At 38.9% G+C, this 17,988-nt stretch overlaps 1 long non-coding RNA gene across 1 annotated transcript in view; it reads right to left on the reverse strand.

Moving 5' to 3' along the window:
• Window positions 1-2,340: 2,340 nt before the first annotated feature.
• LOC107184131 overlaps window positions 2,341-17,988 on the reverse strand; it is a 163,165-nt gene continuing 147,517 nt past the window's right edge. Inside the window, exon 3 of the long non-coding RNA XR_001514954.1 lies at window positions 2,341-2,942. This is a non-coding gene — a long non-coding RNA (uncharacterized LOC107184131). The remainder of the gene's footprint in view (window positions 2,943-17,988) is intronic.

Consider the following 17,988-nt stretch of genomic DNA (forward strand, 5'->3'; position numbering starts at 1 on the left):
CCAAGAAGCAAAGTTCAGCAGAAAAAAAAAAAAAAAGATCTGAAGCCCTTCACAAAATAAGAAACATTTCTGACACCCTATTTAATGACAACATTCAACTGTTTCTTTTCCATCTTTATTTCCCCTCCAAGGTGCAGCTTATTGGATCATTATGTGCCTGGAACATGAAGGATGACAAGGGGGTAGAATTCTGGCTCAGCAGTTTCAGAACCCAACCCCCACTTGCTCAGCTCTCCTCCCTCCCACCTCCTCTCCTGCTTTTCTCTCCTCTCCGCACCCCCAGCTCTCCCGCCTCCTGCTGCAGATCTCTTTCTGCTGCCTGGCAACCGCTCCACAGGCGATGTCACACAGGATTGCTTATTATCGCTTCAGAGAAATAAACAGGAGGGAAAAAAATTCTTGCTGTGACATTAGAACTGTTATGTACAAATGTACCAAAGCCAGATAATCCCGGGAGTGATATTATAGTAGAATTTTGCACCATGGTGCCTAGGTCCTCCCTTCTACATGGGGTAGAGAGAGAAGGGTGAGGGGTAAAAGAAAAAGGGAATTTTTAGATGGCTTTTCGCTAGCAATGTATTAAATATATCCTTTCTGTTGGCGTAGGTCTCAAATATAAATGTTTCAGCGCTGTAAGGATTTCAGCAAGACATTTTACAGTTGTCATTTAAAAAGTGCAACATGCATATGCAGAAAACAGTTCTATTGCTCATCATTATAATCTTAACTCTTATAATGATTGTGTGCATGGTTTTAACAAGACTTAAGGATTTCTCATCCAGTATCTGGGAAGCCAGTTGGGACCTATATTTTCTTCAATATAGTTTATTTTCTAATATGAGGGTCTTTTGTTCTTTCCACCATTCACTTACTTATTGTTTCCAGTAACTGACATTGAGTGAGCACATTCTTTGTATCCCAGACAGATACAATGGTGAGCAAAAGTAAACTGGTGGCCCTCCCAGGGATCACACTATTACCCAGAAGACGGGCAATTAAACAAATCACTCCAAATAACAAACAAACAAACAACAACAACAACAACAACAAAACACCTTAGCAAATGGATGAAGGGGAAGAGAGGATGTAAAATGGAAAGGTCTGTTCCATTTCCCACTTGGGATTCTCTGGCTCTCCGGGGCAGAAGTAGTTCTATATCAGGATTTCCTCCTGTGTCCTATCTCTTTAGCCAGGCAGTGGAAGGAAGCAGGTTTCTCCTAACTCAGCTTCCTGAGCATGATCTCCAAATAGCATAAGCACTGTTTGAAGTGTATCTTACCCAGAAATCTGAACTCACCTTTAACTTGATTGTTCACTCCTTTCATGTGCAGGGTCCCTCTCCTTGAGACTGGCCTATTTGCTGGGACAAGTTAACTATACATCATAATTAAGAAGCCATCCTTCCCTAACTCCTCTTGCCTACAGATGAGTCTCAAAGGCCTGGGTATTCGAGAATATAGGGAACCCTAGGCATAGTGGGACCCTGGTAGAGTGGGATAGGGTGTGTCCAGTTTCTAGAAGGGCTAATTATTGTCAACCAGTAGACGTCCAAGATACAGGTACGGAAAGTCAGCACACAATCATTGGTATGATTCTGGAACCAGTGACCATGCCAAGAAAGCTACTATCAAGAATTAGGCAAAAGGGTCAGGCACCTGACACTCAGCAGCTCTGGATTAGGATCAGTTTTCTGAGAGTGGGAGTGGGATATAGAAGGAAGAAGCAGTCAGATACCCCGGCAGGCAGAATGGTCTAACATGATTGGGGTAGATGGGAGGTCCTCAGCCTGGCCCATATCACCATTCAGACCAGAATATTTGCCTCCAGGACCAAGGGGTACAGTCTCAGCACATCTGGCTATGTAACTCCTCCTCACTCCTAGATGGGACTCCTTCTGGGGTGGGCATGGCTGCTAGTACCCCTAGCTTATAGTGTAGGGCACACTGGGAAGACAGTAGAGAGGAAAGCAAGGCTGGACTGCTAGCACTGAGGCCAGGCAGCCCGTCCAAGACACAGGCTTTGATCAGACAGACCTAGCAAGGAATCCCAATTCTGCTATTTAATGGTTATATGACATTGGGAAAAAATCATTCAAGGTCCCCAAGCTTCAGTTTTGTTATCAGTAAACTTTCAATGAATGTAAGTGTGGTAACTCTTTGATTAAAACGACTATTACAATTCAAATGACCTAAACCAGGTACTCATGGAAACATTTTGCCATAATACAAAAGCAAAACAAACAGCAATTAAATTGTTCCAAATTTATGGAATTGAAAAATTGTGCTATTAATAACATTAAGATAGCATACTTTTAAGAATTGAAATTGCAAAATATATGTCAAACCCAAAAAATATTTCTCCTCTATCCCCTGCCTAACTCCCAGTTTGCCTACCACATCACAATCTGTGTACATACTGCAAATGTCCATGACCTTGTTTTATTGGCTTAGTCAACTCTCACTCTGTGTGACTTGGAAATTAAAGGGTGAGGGAATGGCTTGCTGATCAAAACCCTAACCATAACCAAGGTCTCTACTATGTAATGTTTTAGCACATTTCTCATGCACTAACTGGAAGGTGCAAAACCCTGTATGTTTCCAATGTTACCACCTGGGCAAGTTTTACCTGCTCTTGTACTTTTAAGTGAGGCTGACCCAGGCAGTTTCTGAAGGCCTCCAGTTTCATTTATGAAAATCTCTTCTTCCATCCTGAGATTCTCTTGTTGGCCTCTCATTGTCTTCCTGGTCTTCCGGTTTATTTGGCTGTGCATCTGCTTTCTTGCCTTCACTTTCTATTTGGTGCTTACAACAGAACGTCAAGGATGTTTCACTGTGAACTGATCCATCCCTTGGGCTTCCTCATGGTTGACAGGTATCTCACATGACTGAGCTGTGGTCTTCAGGAGTCCAGCATTGAGCACCTAAGTGACAAAACCCCGTTCTCTGTGAAAGAGAAATCAGACAGGTATATAACTATTTTTCTCAGAGTTATAAGATAAATGACAAAACTCATAACCCAGTATTTCTCACAGCAGTTCAAGGAGCAGCTGCATCAAGGTCACCTGGGGCTTATTAACAAACCAAGATGTAGAACTGAATACCAGATTCACCAGCTAGCTCCCTTAGGTGACTGTTACACACATTGAAGTTTAAAGCCCAGTGCCATAATCTCTTAAGGATTTGGACACATACACACACAAAAATCCCTTTCGGGTGAGTAAGTGACTATATAAATCCAATTTTTCAGCAATGCTTTTTTTTTAAATCACATCTACCCAGACTTTAAAAAAGGGTTTCTCTGTGAGTATAGTATAGATATATCCCTTTTTTGGTTAGTGGACGACTGATATAAAAACAAACAAACAATAATGTGATTCATCAAAAAGCAACAAAACAAGTCTCATAATGGATTAAATTATCCTATTTATCCAGGACTCCTGCTAATTACTCATTGATTCAACAAACATCAATTGACTAATTGACATATATGTCAGGCACGGTTCCAGGATGGAGACACAGGAAATCTGTCTGAACAAAATAGGCAAAGTTACTGTCCTCACTGAGCTTCCATTCTGGTGGAGGAGGCAGGCAATGGATACGTCAATATATATTTCCAGGCAGTAATAACACCACAGAGAAAAGGATAGTGGCATGTGGAGTTTGGGATTAAGGTGGGACGAGGTGGAGAGGCAGTTTTAAAGGGGGAAGGAGCAGGGAAATCTTCTCTGAGATGACATGTCCATATGGCCTGGGTGATCAAAGTAAAGAGTGTTCCAGGCAGAGGAAATAGCAGGTGCAAGGCCATGGGGCAGAACTGGCCTGTGTGTTAGAAGAAAGCCAGAGGGGCTGCAGCTGAGTGAGTGTGGGGATGTGGCCAGAGTTATGGGACAGAGACCATGCAGAGTTTTGCTGGCTATGGTTAGGAGTTATATTTTTCTTGACTCTTAATGGGAAGCTATTACAGAGTTTGGACCAGGAAGTTATATCATCTTACCTACATTTATTTTTTTAATCACTCTGTTGTGTAAAGTATAGACTGTGGAGGGGAGAGACTGGAAGCTAGAAAGCAGCCTGGAGGTTATGTCAGCTGCCAGTGGGAGAGATGGTGGTAGCTTAGGTGAGGGGCATGTCAGTGGACACAGAGGGAACAACTTCAGGATATATTTTGAAGGAAGAGATGGCAGGATTTGTATTGTGCATGGAAAATGCAGGGGGGAAAAAAAGAGGAATCAAGACTTCTCATCTGATATTGGCTTGACCAGTTGCAGTACATTTTATTAAAATGGGAAGTCCATAAAGAGTCCACTTTTGGAGAAAATATCAAGAGTTCCCATTTTATCATAATAAATGTATAAAATGTTACAGATACTAAGTCAAATTTTGGGTAACAAATGAGCAAACAAGACAAACAAACACGCAAAAACTCATAGACACAGACAACAGTATGGTGGTTACCAGAGTGGGTCGGTAGTTAAGGGTAAAGGAGGTCAGATATATGTTGACAGAAGGAGATTTGACTTTGGGTGGTAAACACACAATATAATATACAGATGGTGTATTATAGAGGTGTATACTTGAAGCCTATATAATTTTATTAACCAATGTCACTGCAACGAATTTAATTTATTTAAATATAGTTTTTTTTTATTGATTTCAGAGAGGAAGAGAGAGGGAGAGAGAGAGATAGAAACATCAATGATGAGAGAGAATCATTGTTTGGCTGCCTCCTGCACACCCCCTACTGGGGAATGAGCCTGCAACCCGGGAGTGTGCCCTTGACTGGAATCGAACTCTGGACCCTACAGGCCGCAGGCTGACACTCTATCCACTGAGCCAAACCAGCTAGGGCATAAATTTAATTTAAAAAAAATTAAAAAGAAGTTGGGTGTAATAATCTACAGATCAGAGCTCCAAACTGGAGATACGAACATGAGCATCAGCAGTGTTGTGATATGTAATGCCCTAGGAATGAGGAGCTCTCCCAAAGTGGGATGTCCCTAGAGAAGAGAAACTGGAGAATTGAACATTAAACCACTCTGACATTTAAGGACAGTCAGAGAGGGAGGAGCCACTGAAGAAAGCTGGAAAGGAAAAGCCAATGAGATAGGAAGACAATGCATGTGGCAAATTGCAAACCAAGTGAATGTTTGGGACATGGGACTTACACCACAGTGTGTAGTGACAGAGATGGCTGCTTGGTAGCTTGAAAGGGGGCTCAGTGCCAGGTTGTGGGATGGGAATAACTTGTATTTGTTTTGTATTGTAATAAACGAAAGACATGTGAAATGTACATGTGAACTCTCCCATAGGACCTCCAAGATGGAGAAAGCAGCTATTGAAACACCTTGATGAACACTGACATAAATTCTGTTTGCCCTAAGGAACTGAGACATGCTCAAAAGTTGGAAGATTTCTTCCTTTTTTATTTTTTTTAACTTCTATTAGCAGCAAAAAAGTATTATCAAATAGCTTACTGAAAAGGGCAAATAAAATATGCTGATTAGACCTGCTTGAACTCTTTGGCATTTGGGAGAGAAAAGGTTAAGGTTTAATAAGTGGTAACTGAGAACTAATATTCTTAGATTTCCAGTAGGTAACAGTAATTTAAGCCACACACACACACACAAAAAAAGAGAAGGTGGCTCAGCAAAAGGCATATTTCAAGTTGTGGTGAATTGTGTTTTTTAATGTGCTTTCTAGCTCAGAGACTTTACAGAAGTAATGACACCTGCCTAGACAGAAAAGAACATTGCCACCCCTGCTTAATATTTACGTAGTGCCCAGAATGAGGAGTATTTAGGGCACTTACAGATTAGGTGACATAGAAAGCTGTGGGACTGATTCCACATTTCATTTGTGGTCCAAACTTGCATGATTTCTTCTCCAGGGGTTTAGCTTATAAGACATCTAGAAATACATGTCTCATATACAGGGTTTTCATATCCATAACATTAAGTCTTCCTCACACATAGTATTGATCACTTTTATGATTCATTTTGACTTTTAGTGGTCATTCAATTTAGATCATTTGTATGTTTTTAAAAAATGTGCTAGCAGATTTGCAGCTAACCCCACAAAAGAGGCCCACTGCTGACCAGATGCTGTTCTGGAGCTATATATTTTTTAATTCACCCAATTCATTTCTTAGGAAGGCTTTTCTTGGTGAGGGTATGGCTCTATTTATTTTAAGTTAGTGGACCACTGATTTGCAAAACCAATAATAAAAATTCACTTTATGGGAAATGAAGCCATGAAAATAAGGGATTGTCTACACTGGCAGGTCGAACTCTGCAGCTGTGATGGAATTAGGCATTTGTAGAGTCGATGCCTTCTCTTTTCTGATTTATCCTCTTGACAATTCAGGATCAGGGATATGCTGTGTTAGAGTACTCCAAAGCTAAAGGAAAGGTATGGTTGTCTCCACTAGTGGAAGGGAACAGAAGAGCAGGCAATCCAAATAGTGACCAACTCCCTGAATCAGGCCTAGTTGGCTTTAGGATGTGTTTTGTACTTAAGTTTGGATTTGGGTGTGTCTGATTTTCTGGAAATTTACTTCAAAGAGAAGAATGCAATGACACAGTGAAATCTTGGCTCTCTGCATTGGGAAAGTCTCCAGTTTTCCTATCCTGACCCTGTCCATTCAGGAAACAGACATGACCTTGCTCAAAACTCTCTTTGAACAACAACAACAAAAAAACCCCACACGTTGCACTGATCCTTTATATTTCCAAAGGATTTCTCACAGAGAATGGGTTCCCTTAAGGCCACAGCAGTAATTAAGCAGAGTGTTTGGCAGTGTTTCTAATGACTGAACAGACACACAGCTACCCACCTGTCTGCTGGATGGGGTTAAAGAGAAAGTGCAAGAGGGCAGATGAGCTCCCTCCTCCCCACCCCCACCCCGCACCTCTCATGCAGCAAGTATTGTCTTGCAGAGCACTATCCCATAGGTGATAAGCCTTTAAACTCAGGTTTATATCTTGATTGTATCTCGGAAATCTTTAGAAAAATATTTAATTTGTCCAGTCTTTTCATCTATAAAATGGTACCATATGGGCTTGTTGTAAAGATTAAATGAGCTAATACTCAGTGCTTGGTCCACACAGGGGCATAATTAAATTATCAAAAATCACATTAGCTATTTTTAGAGTCTGTAGACTATATTTAAAAGTGCCTCTCACACAGAAAAATCACACTGTTGTAGAAATAATTCAGTTGCAATTGTGCTTAGTAAAATGCAATGTCAACTAAAAACATTACTAAATTCATGTATTCAGCAAGGAAATTCTAATAACTACCATGTACCAGGTATTCTTAGTCACTCATTCATTTATTTTTGCCATTATGTATTTTTTCAAACAATTGGAATGAAAAACTGCCATCGTATGAAAGCCCATGCAATTTATGACACTATAAGTTGTCTTGAATAACAACTATATAAAATGAAAAAAACAATTGGCTCCTAAGTGGGGTTGGGGAAAGAGAACTATAAAATTCAATTTTTATACAAATGGGGACATTTGAATATGACTTGAATAAGAGAAGCTATCAGGTAATTATTGTTACATTTTTAAATTGTGATAAAGGTATTAAAGTTACATTGGGCAATGTCCTTATTCTTAGAAGATGCTGAAATATTTAAGAGAAAAAATGCCATGCTGTCTGCGAATTACTTTCAAATGGTTCCTAAAAATAAAAAGAATATGAAGAAATATGAACAGTTTTTAATTTACACTGCAGGTGAGGGGCATAAAACTGACTATTGTTCTATTCTTTTAACAATGTTTATCCAGATTTTCTTAATAACATTGTTGAGGGAAAACAGATAAAAACATTGCTTATATACATTTAATAAAAAAAAATAAGTTCTATATGAGCGGGGAATAATCTATTTCTGGTTACTCAGCTGAGAGAAGAAAACTGAGGCCTGACGGGTACGTGATTTACCAGCAAAACCAGGTACTACCAGAGCGTGCTCACTTTCCGGCAGAGACTGCTGCAGTCAGCTAGCTACAAGGCTCCCTTTACCCTGGTCAACGTTTCAGAAATGGTGTCTTTAATCACAAGGGAGACAAGTAAGAGAGTGCAAATGGATCAATGTGCATCTATTCACACTAATGGGGAAACAAGTAAGTATCCTCCTCTGAGGGGTAGGCAATTGTGTCATCCTTTTCTAATAGAAAGGCCAGCAGAATTTTATTCACCCAGGAGGAAGACAGCAGCTAGTGAGTGCTGAACATAAATGAATTTCAGAGGGAAATACCCCCAAACATCCAGCATCGTCAACACTAAAATGAATAAAACACATTCATTTTACGTTACCATGAACAAAATGCCCATCTAACATGGTAACAAATGCCACGGGTCAAGAATGAGTTTGTATTGCTGAAACCTACATGAGGATATTTTTCCAGAAGATATTCAGGGAGTTTCCAAGCAGTAATGGAGGACGTTTATGACCTTTCAGAATATGATTATAATAAGCATCTATAGAAAGAACTTTCAGTAATAGACACATTCAATCTTCATGGTGGAAAGGCAAATTATAACACTAATAGTTACTAAAAGCAAGTACAATGCCATGAGGGATTAGAATGTATTTTATATTATCCCTCACAACTTTAAGTCTAGAGACCAATATTTTCAGCCACCCAGACAATTTTCCAACATTGCACATCCTTTTTCATTTCATCCACTCAGCACAGCAGTGGTAGCTTGGCTTGTTTCCCCATTCCTCCCATTTCCAGGGGCCGCTGTGTTAGTTTGGAAAGGGAAACTTGGCTCTAGGCTACTGGATACAGTTATTACCCTGCAGAAATTCAAGTTCCCAAATCACCAAAGATCCAGACATAGTCTTTAGACTGCATGCAATAAAGGAACAGAGAAATCCAATATGTCATGTCTCACTATGTGCAAGGGAAACACACGCATAACTCCATGCTAGTCATGTTCTTTGGCTCCACAGAAAGACCAATGAAATTCTCACTACCTTTGACTTGCAAATTCAATTCACCAAAAGACATCCTGAACTGAAAATTTCATTTAATTGAACTCTAGAAGATAATGGCTATCATTTTTAAGACATAGAGATAAAAATCTCTTAAATCTCTCTCTCTTTCTCTCTCTCTCTCTCTCTCTCTCACACACACACACACACACACACACACACACACACACACACACACACACACACATTCTCTTTAGCTCTCCAATACAGGCACACATATTTTTGCCTCTGGGTGGCAAAAAGACAGAAAGAAATACCTTAACTGGTTTCTTTAATAAACTATGTTCACGGTGCCCCAAGATTCATGCAGATGGCCCCATGTTGTAGACAGACATCTCCCGGGTTTGTGTTCTTATATAGAATGTGAGCGATTTGAAAATACTGTAATTGCATGTCCAGAATCTTGCTTAACTGGCAAAATAGATGCTTCTTGGACTCTATTCTTTATTGGTTAATCAGTGGCATTTTAGTGACATTATGTAAAAAATTAATTTTACATAATGTCAATTTACATCTCCAACAATTCACATAAAAATATTAAAAAACCACTCATTTTTGGTCTCCAATTGATTACTACTTCAAGATATTTTACAATAACAAGATAAAAATAAGGCTTTCAAACATAGTTCATGAAACATGTGTCTGTGGTGATATGATTAAAATTAAATACATCATAAACTATTTCTCATTCTATTGAACAAAATGGAAAGCCTTCCATTTTAATCACCCACTATAGAATATCTATTGTGCAAAAACGTGGGCGCAATGGCATGCTTTCTGAAAAAAGCTCTGAGCTGAATATGGGTATTTTGGCTGGCGGTACAATACTGCATAATACAAGCTTTCTGCAATGTGTCAGCAGTTCAAAGCAATGCCCTATTCTTTGGATCACTTATCCATTATTACTTCAGACAATGAGTATCTGATACAAAATAAAAGTGATGGATGCTGAGTGAACTGGTGAGTGTGTTCTGAGTAAGAACAAACGGGAAAAACACCGTGGTTCATTGCCTGATGAAATTACTTTTGGGTATTTAAATGCATCTTACATTATGTTATGCATGGACTGTTGATGTGAACTCTGGAGAACAGCCCTAGAAAAATTAACTATTTCTACCCCTGAACATATTATTTAAGCCTCATAAATTTCATATTGGAAAAAAAATAAGTTCCTTATATGTATACTTGAGGTACCAATATTTTATCAGTATTATTTTAAAATCCATCTGGTACTCATTACTTTCATTTTTTTTCTATCTCTCTCTCTTTAATAATAAAGGCAAAAAGATCAAGGATGGAAAGAGTAGATATGTCTTCCAATATACACTATAATAAACATGTCTCTTTGAATTTAACATAGTGAATTTAGAATGGAAAAATAATTCATCAGTTTTGGAAGAACAATTTTTTTATAGACCAATGCTCTTCTTGGCCTTTGCTTGACTGGAAATGATCTGTCTCCTGCAGTGAAAACCATGCAGCTGACTGACTTGGCACAGCATTCACGTTCATGACCCCATGTTTTCAAGTTTATGATGTCCTCTGTAATCTTCTCTCAATCTGTCCAATATCAAGTTTGATTATTGTACTCCTCTGCTAAAAAGTTCTCGGTGTTCATCTCTCACATAAATCATTCCTTAAAAATGAAGATAAAACTCTAGTTTTATATTCAAGGTCTACCATTATGGAGTTCTATATAAAGACCTATTCTCTAAGGAAATGTAACTTGCATTTAGCTCAACTCTTGTTCTGGAAATTAGTTCTTAATTGCACCAATTTGGTGAATAATTGACCTAGAATCTTCCACTGGATTTTGGGAGACTGTTCAGTATTTAACCTATGTTGAGGAGAAAAAAATTTCCCTCTACCTTTCTAGGTTTTTCTGCCTAAAATTAACATAAAACAGATTAACAGGATAAAAACAACAACAAACACCTTAATTTTGTACCTATGGGGCCTCCATAAAAACATGGGGCCCATAGGTAGTCAGGCTATTGAAATTCATATGCCAATCTGGACTAGGGAGAAGGATTAGGAGTGTGGAACTTCAAAGAGAAAGAAGGCAATTCTCACAGAGATGGAAAACCAAATGTTTGCTATGCCATACAGAGACAACTGACACGTGGACTTTGGTCTCCAAGCCCTGCCAACTTTCCCCTACTGCTCCAATCCCATATTCTTTGTGCAAATCTCTAATGATAGTATTCTTCCTGGGCCAGGACCTTTATCTGAATGCATGTAGGCAGTTAAGGGGGAGGTAAAAGCTCTTCATGAGTGTTCTGGGCCTCAATTGTGTTCAGCTCACAGTAATCCACATACTAGGGTGGCACCTTTTGGGGAGGCTCTTCTGAACCCTTATACCTACCAAACTATCAGGGCCTTTCCATGAACACCTATAGAGGAGTGGAGGCAGGGCAGGGTTCTTCTACAACAGTGATGGCGAACCTCTGACACGTGAACTCATTTTTTTGGTTGATTTTTCTTTGTTAAATGGCATTTAAATATATAAAATAAATATCAAAAATATAAGTCTTTGCTTTACTATGGTTGCAAATATCAAAAAATTTCTATGTGTGACACGGCACCAGAGTTAAGTTAGGGTTTTTCAAAATGCTGACACTCTGAGCTCAAAAGGTTTGCCATCTCTGTTCTACAACATGCCCCAACCTATAAAATTTCTCTGAACTCTACTCAGTTGTTATGACTTTGTCATTCAGGTGGGGATCACCTTTGAAACTCATTTTGGCATCAGGTTTCAGGTCATCTGTATAAAATACCAACAAACATGCATTTCAATAAGCCTCTCATATTTTGTATACTAGTTCCGTGAAACATACACTGACAGAATAGATCCTTAACACTATTTTTTTAAAAAAATAAAAAAGACAAATTTGCATTTTCCATCCCCTCAATGAATATTCTAAAAGAAGAAATTTACTAAAATTTTCAACAAAATATCAAAAATGATCATAATGAATAATTTCTAAATGACTATTTAGAGCACTAAGAGTTAACTTAAATTTGGGAATTAACTTGACAGGAGAATCAATACGTGATGAATGTATTTCTACTTGCCATTTCAAAATAAATTTCCTCGAACAGATTGAAATTCTCAAGTGCCAGATTTGTTAAGTACATTTATCTCAAGAAATAAATTATAATTAAACTATTATTAAATGTCCAGCTTGTCTAATTTTCTATTTAAAGTAAAATATTTTGTCTCTAATAAGCAAAAGCTAGAGAAGTTGTGATAAATTTGTGTTTCAAGGATTTAAATGTGTTGCAGCTGAATTTTAGAGAGTTCATCTATCAAGATCCTAAGGTTCATCCTCTTGGTTATGCAAAATGAAGACATGGGTACTGGACAGAAAGACAGATACCTTTTCTGAACCTGTGTTTGTTTTGTGAGAGTGGCCCTGTAGAGAAAGAAAAGGGAGAAGAAATCGCCCAGTGGGAGATTTGGGGAGATTGAGTTCTGGAGATATTCCAAGTGAGATGTGGACAATAATTCTTCCCTGACAACTCAAATCTTTAGTAAAATTTTTATGTTTGGCATGATTACATTAGTGGATGATGGTGACAATGACACGCAGATATACATATTCAGCCATTGAGAAGGAAGACCTGGCATAACATGATTTCTTGGCCATCTCGTCTACTTAATGAAGTGCTATTTGTCTTAGGGACTATGTACTTTTTTTCTATAGCCATACTCCCTCACATCATGCCTAGTCCTCATAAGATGCTCAATAAGTATTAGTTGAATTGAACTAATATATAAATAAATATGAGGGCGAGGGTGGCATCCTGTAGGCTGTTTTAATATCTGTTTTTCCTGAAGGGGAAGTTCCTACTAACAGACATGAAGGAACTCCTTTATATAGCAAATCTGAATGGTGTCAGCTAAAATACACAGTGAATATATCTTTCCCAGCTCCAATTTCCTGTCAGCTTTTCAAAACAGACAGATTGTCTTTCTCATTCAGGGGAAGTAGGAGGAGGTGGGGAATGGACTTCACCCCAACTGAACTGTTCACCTTGTTGGTTATTTGAGAATTACTAAATGGCTCAAGAGATGCAACACAGAGCAGTGTTGATTCTGCCTGGTTGCTATAAAAGAACAACGTATTTCTTTCTGAGTTCTCTTACCAAGTGTTAGGTCTAACATCTGGCACCAGCTAACCTGCAAAAAGACAATAAAATGTGTTTGGGGACTTGCAGGCCCAGAGACGGGGACAATTTGGAGACCCAGTTTCTAATAGTACAGGGGGAAATGCTTTCATCTGAATCACTGATGTGATCAAATAAAACTGAGTGAATACTCGCCAATTGCTACAGCAATTTATCTCTCCAAATGTATTCGAAATGTTAATTTTATCTGGGTGCAAGCTGCTAAAATGCAGCTAGTAGATCATTAAATTTCAATAGGGAATAGACTTCATATTTAACATAAACAGTCAAGTCATTTTGGCTGCCTGCATCTCGTGCCACATTTAGAAAGCCTTCTGTGTAACCATAGGAACCGTTTTGCTTAAGCACCGTTGCTTGTGTAAATCCAATTCATTCTGAATTAGTTGGAAAAAACAGGGGAGGGTGGCATGATTTGTTTCTGTCCATTGCCTCCCAAGTTGCGTCTTAGAAAATGTGAAGAGAACATTACAAAATAAGGGTTTTCTCTTTCCTGTTTTTGGAGGGCGGGGTAAGGATGAGGTTGGGAGGCAGAATTCTTTTCTCCTGACAACATGGGCATGATGGAGAATAAAAAATCAGGAAGTGGCCTTCTATAGCTCAGAATCTTTGCTGCTTAGTTAGGCATTTTTACCATTTGAAATATTTCCTCTGCTCATCATTTTCTTAGTTTAGAGTAACCTTCCTTAATATAAATGATTTAGGAGCACACTCATTCTGGATCTAATTTTATACATGGCATATAATTCTAACAGGAACATTCCTGTTGGGAAACCTCTCTTTTTGTTCTAGGAGATTTTAGGAGCTATCAGCACACATACCATATAAATTAATCTTACTATTTTCCTTTCAACACCTGGATTAAAGCAGCTAATTGGAGGGAGAGTCAGAGAAGAGGATATTTTCTCACATGGTGCACTGAGGAAAAAGCAGGTTTAGATGAGCTGACCTGGGGGAAGTGTCTAGGACAGATAGAGGGAAGTGGGAAGATAGTGATTTCCCGGAGAAATAAACGGACACTCTCTGCTGTGCCCTCTTCCTATCTGGAAGATTTTTCCAACATTATTAACCCACCAACCTCCTTTTCTTTGAGGCTCAGTCCAAATTTCATTGATTCCAAGCTACTTTCTCTAACTCCTACCTCTCAATAACAATAGTGAATTCCTTTATTACCTTACTGTTCATTACAGATACTTCTGTGTGAATCATGGACTCCTCCTCATATTACAAGTGGTTGTTTAACTATCCTCTCCCGCACCAGAATATAATCTATCTGTGGATAGGAAACTTTTCTTCTTCTTTTAATCCCCCAAAGTGTAGGCCATTACATTGGGCAACTCCTAAATAAGTGTTTTTGACTAGTTAATGGGAGAAAAGACTTTAAGGCAATAGGGATGCATAGGGCAGGCAGAGTCTATTTCACAGTTTTATCTAGCTTGGGGGACAGAGGGAGGTGGTGCTGTGGAGCACAGTTGTAGAGATGTAAAGAGAGGGAAAAGAATAAGGGAAGTTAATTGAATTCATAATGTATGCCACCCATTATAATGTCAATCCTAAAAGGACACTGTAGTAGGCTGGAAAATGGTTCCCCAAAACATATCCATGTCCTAATCCCTGGATCCTGTAGATGTTAATTTATTTGGAAATAGAATCTTTGAAGGTGTGACTAAATTAAGAATCATGAGATGAGGATATTATTCTGGATTATCTGTGTGAGCTCAAAAGACATGTGCTTTATAAGATGGGAAGATGCAAGAAATTATACAGATAAAAAAATAGAAGGCAACGTGAAGGTTAAATGAGGTGGTTACAAGCAATGGGAAGCCGATAGCGACAAAAAGCTGGAAGAGGCAAGGAATGAGTCTACCTTAGTCTCGAAGGGTGCCTGGTCCTGCCAACACCTTGATTTCAGCCCAGTGATACTGATTTTGGACTTCTGGCCTCCAGAACTGTGAGAGAATAAATTCATGTGCTTCTCTTTTTAAGCCATCAAGTTTGTAGTAATTTGTTTTAACAGCCATAGGAAACTAATGCGACATCTTCAGTGCCCCATTTATTAATGAAGAGAAAATCAAAGTTAAGAAAGGGTCAGAAACCTCACCATGCTCACAGAAGTAATTACTGGCAGAGCTGGGAATCCAACCCAACTCTGACCAAGTTCAAAGCTGCTTAGATAGTTTTTCTCATTCAGCATGTGGGGGAACCAAATTCCCTCCTAGCCAAATTCTGTTGAATCGATGTTGGCAGTGATCTATGGACTGAGGCACTGTAATTGGATTGTCTCCTTCAGCAGAAGAGAAGTAGAAATTTCAATTAGTGGACAAACTAATTTAGGTAGACCTATAGGTCTCTCTCATAATTATACCCCAAAGTAGGAAACTACATGAATAACCTTTTCAAAAAAAAAATAATGTAATTGTGGATATCTAACCAGTGACCTTACCTGTCCTGCCTCCCTCAGTTGATAGTTCTTAATAAATGTTGAGAGAAATGGCAGGTTTCTTTCAGTCTCTGTTGAAAGGTGACTTGTGCATCTATTAAGCATTCATCAATAAATATCTACTAAGATCAACTATGTGCCTGGGCCTGTTTTATATGTTTAAAATGCATTACTTTACTAATAAGCTAAAAATACCCACACTTCTTAGATTCACATTTTAGAAAGGAATAGAGAAGATGAAATAAAACAAAAAGCAAAAACAAAATAAATATGTAATATATTTAGTGTTAGTTTTTGAAAAGTATTCAGGAGAAAAAATACCGTCAGGAGAAATAAGAAATGACAGGAGGCAGGGTAGATGGTGGTTGTATAAAATGGCCAAGGACTGCCCTAACTGGTTTGGCTCAGTGGATGGAGCGTCGGCCTGAAGACTGAAGGGTCCTAGGTTTGATTCCAGTCAAGGGCATGTACCTTGATTGGGGGCACGTCACCAGTGGTGGGCGGGGAGGTGTAGGAGGCAGCTGATCGGTGTTTCTCTCTCATCGATGTTTCTAACTCTCAATCTCTCTCACTTCTTCTCTGTGGAAAATCAATAAAATATATTCTTTTAAAAAAAAATGGCCAAGGACCAAGGACCTGAAAAAGACGAGAGAACAAGCCGTGGGGATATCTTGGGGGAACAGCAATCTAGGCAGACCTATGAGCAAATCTGAAGATGCCAAGGAGAGAAAAGGAGACAAGTAGAGGACACCAATTGTATTGGACCTTGTGAGGCCATTGAAAGGGCTTTGGAGTTTTTTCTGAGATTGAAAGCCTTGGGAGGGTTTTTAGCTGGCATGCACTGGTTTACATTTCAAAAGCATCACTCAGGAGATCTTGTAAAGAATAAACTTTCCCAAAGAAAGTAGGTCATTTGGAAGGTCATACATTATAGAAAAAAAGTCATATTATCTGTATTTTGAAGTTGTCCTACCATTAAGCCTCTTGGAGAAACTGATAGTTCTATGTACTACACTCTACTTTACTTTTGCCCTTTCCGATTTTCATAATGAAATTCAAAACACAAATGACCTACATGGTTAAATGTCTTGCTGCAATATCTAGCCTCTCTATCTGAAGGGAAGGAAAACAGAGAAAATTAATTTTTTAAAAAGCTGCCTTTTTCCTAATGCCCCAAATTCCCTATAGCCTAAGCCAACAAGAACACCTTTGACTTGGATTTATGTATAGTTCTGGGAATCCTTTAAAAAGGATAAAATACAGGGTTCACTCTCCTTCTGCTTCTACAATAAATGGATTTGTAATTCAGAATTTTCCTTACATATAATACAGATGAGTCTAGAGTTTAATTAAGTATTAGTATTATTTTAATACATGAGATGAATTGTCCAAATATGAAAAGTGAGACAGGGAACAAAAAAGTGTAGAAGAAAGACCAAGAGTATTGAGGACAAAGAGATAGGAAAAGAAGGGGTAGGAAGAAGCCTCAAGATTTCAAAGTGCTATCCTTTATATGACTTATGTATGACGTCACAATAAACTCATTGTGTAGTTATGTTCCATAAACCCCATCACCTCTATCTGGTAGCAGCTTCATCAAGTGTAGGCATGGTACTTTGCAATTTCTAACAACTCAAAGATATATAGTGTGAACAACCTACCCAGTTACAGTGACAGACACATCTCAGGAGGCTGGGAAATCTAGTTTGGAGACATTTGAAAATCAAGATGACAACTTGAAACATCCTGGAACCTCAAAAAAGTCACAAATTTCACTGTTTCCTTGCACCTTACAAAAGTATAATACGTGCTTAGAGAATGCTAATTCTGTGCCCAGGCATTGCTCCTAGCTCTTTCCTCACTTAATTGCCTCAGTAACTCATAACTCTTAAATTGTCTTATAACTTCCTGAGGTAGGTATCATTATTGTTCCCATTTCACAGATAAGGAAATTGAAACTTTGCCAGGTTAAATTAATTGCTCAAAGTCACAAAACTAGTAATTTGGGAAGCTACGATTTAACCCAGATAATGTATCACTAATGATTGTGCTGTTAACCTTTGTAAGATCTGTGTTATTTATAATACTAGGGGCCCAGTGCACGAAATTTGTGCACTGGGTGTGTGTGGGGAGGGGGGAGTGCCCCTCAGCCCAGCCTGCCCCCTCTCACATACTGGGAGCCCTCAGGCATTGACCCCCATCACCCTCCAATCGCAGGATCAGCCCCTTGCCCAGGGGCAGGGGACCCTCATTTCCCCCCATCACTGCTTCTGCTCCCAGCCCAGGCCTGATGCCTCTGGCCCAGGTGTCAGGTCTGGGCAGGGGACCCCCATCTCCCTCTGATCGCTTGCTCC

The sequence above is a fragment of the Myotis davidii genome, unplaced genomic scaffold (genome assembly GCF_000327345.1).
Source record: "Myotis davidii unplaced genomic scaffold, ASM32734v1 scaffold123, whole genome shotgun sequence".
NCBI classification, from domain to species: domain Eukaryota; kingdom Metazoa; phylum Chordata; class Mammalia; order Chiroptera; family Vespertilionidae; genus Myotis; species Myotis davidii.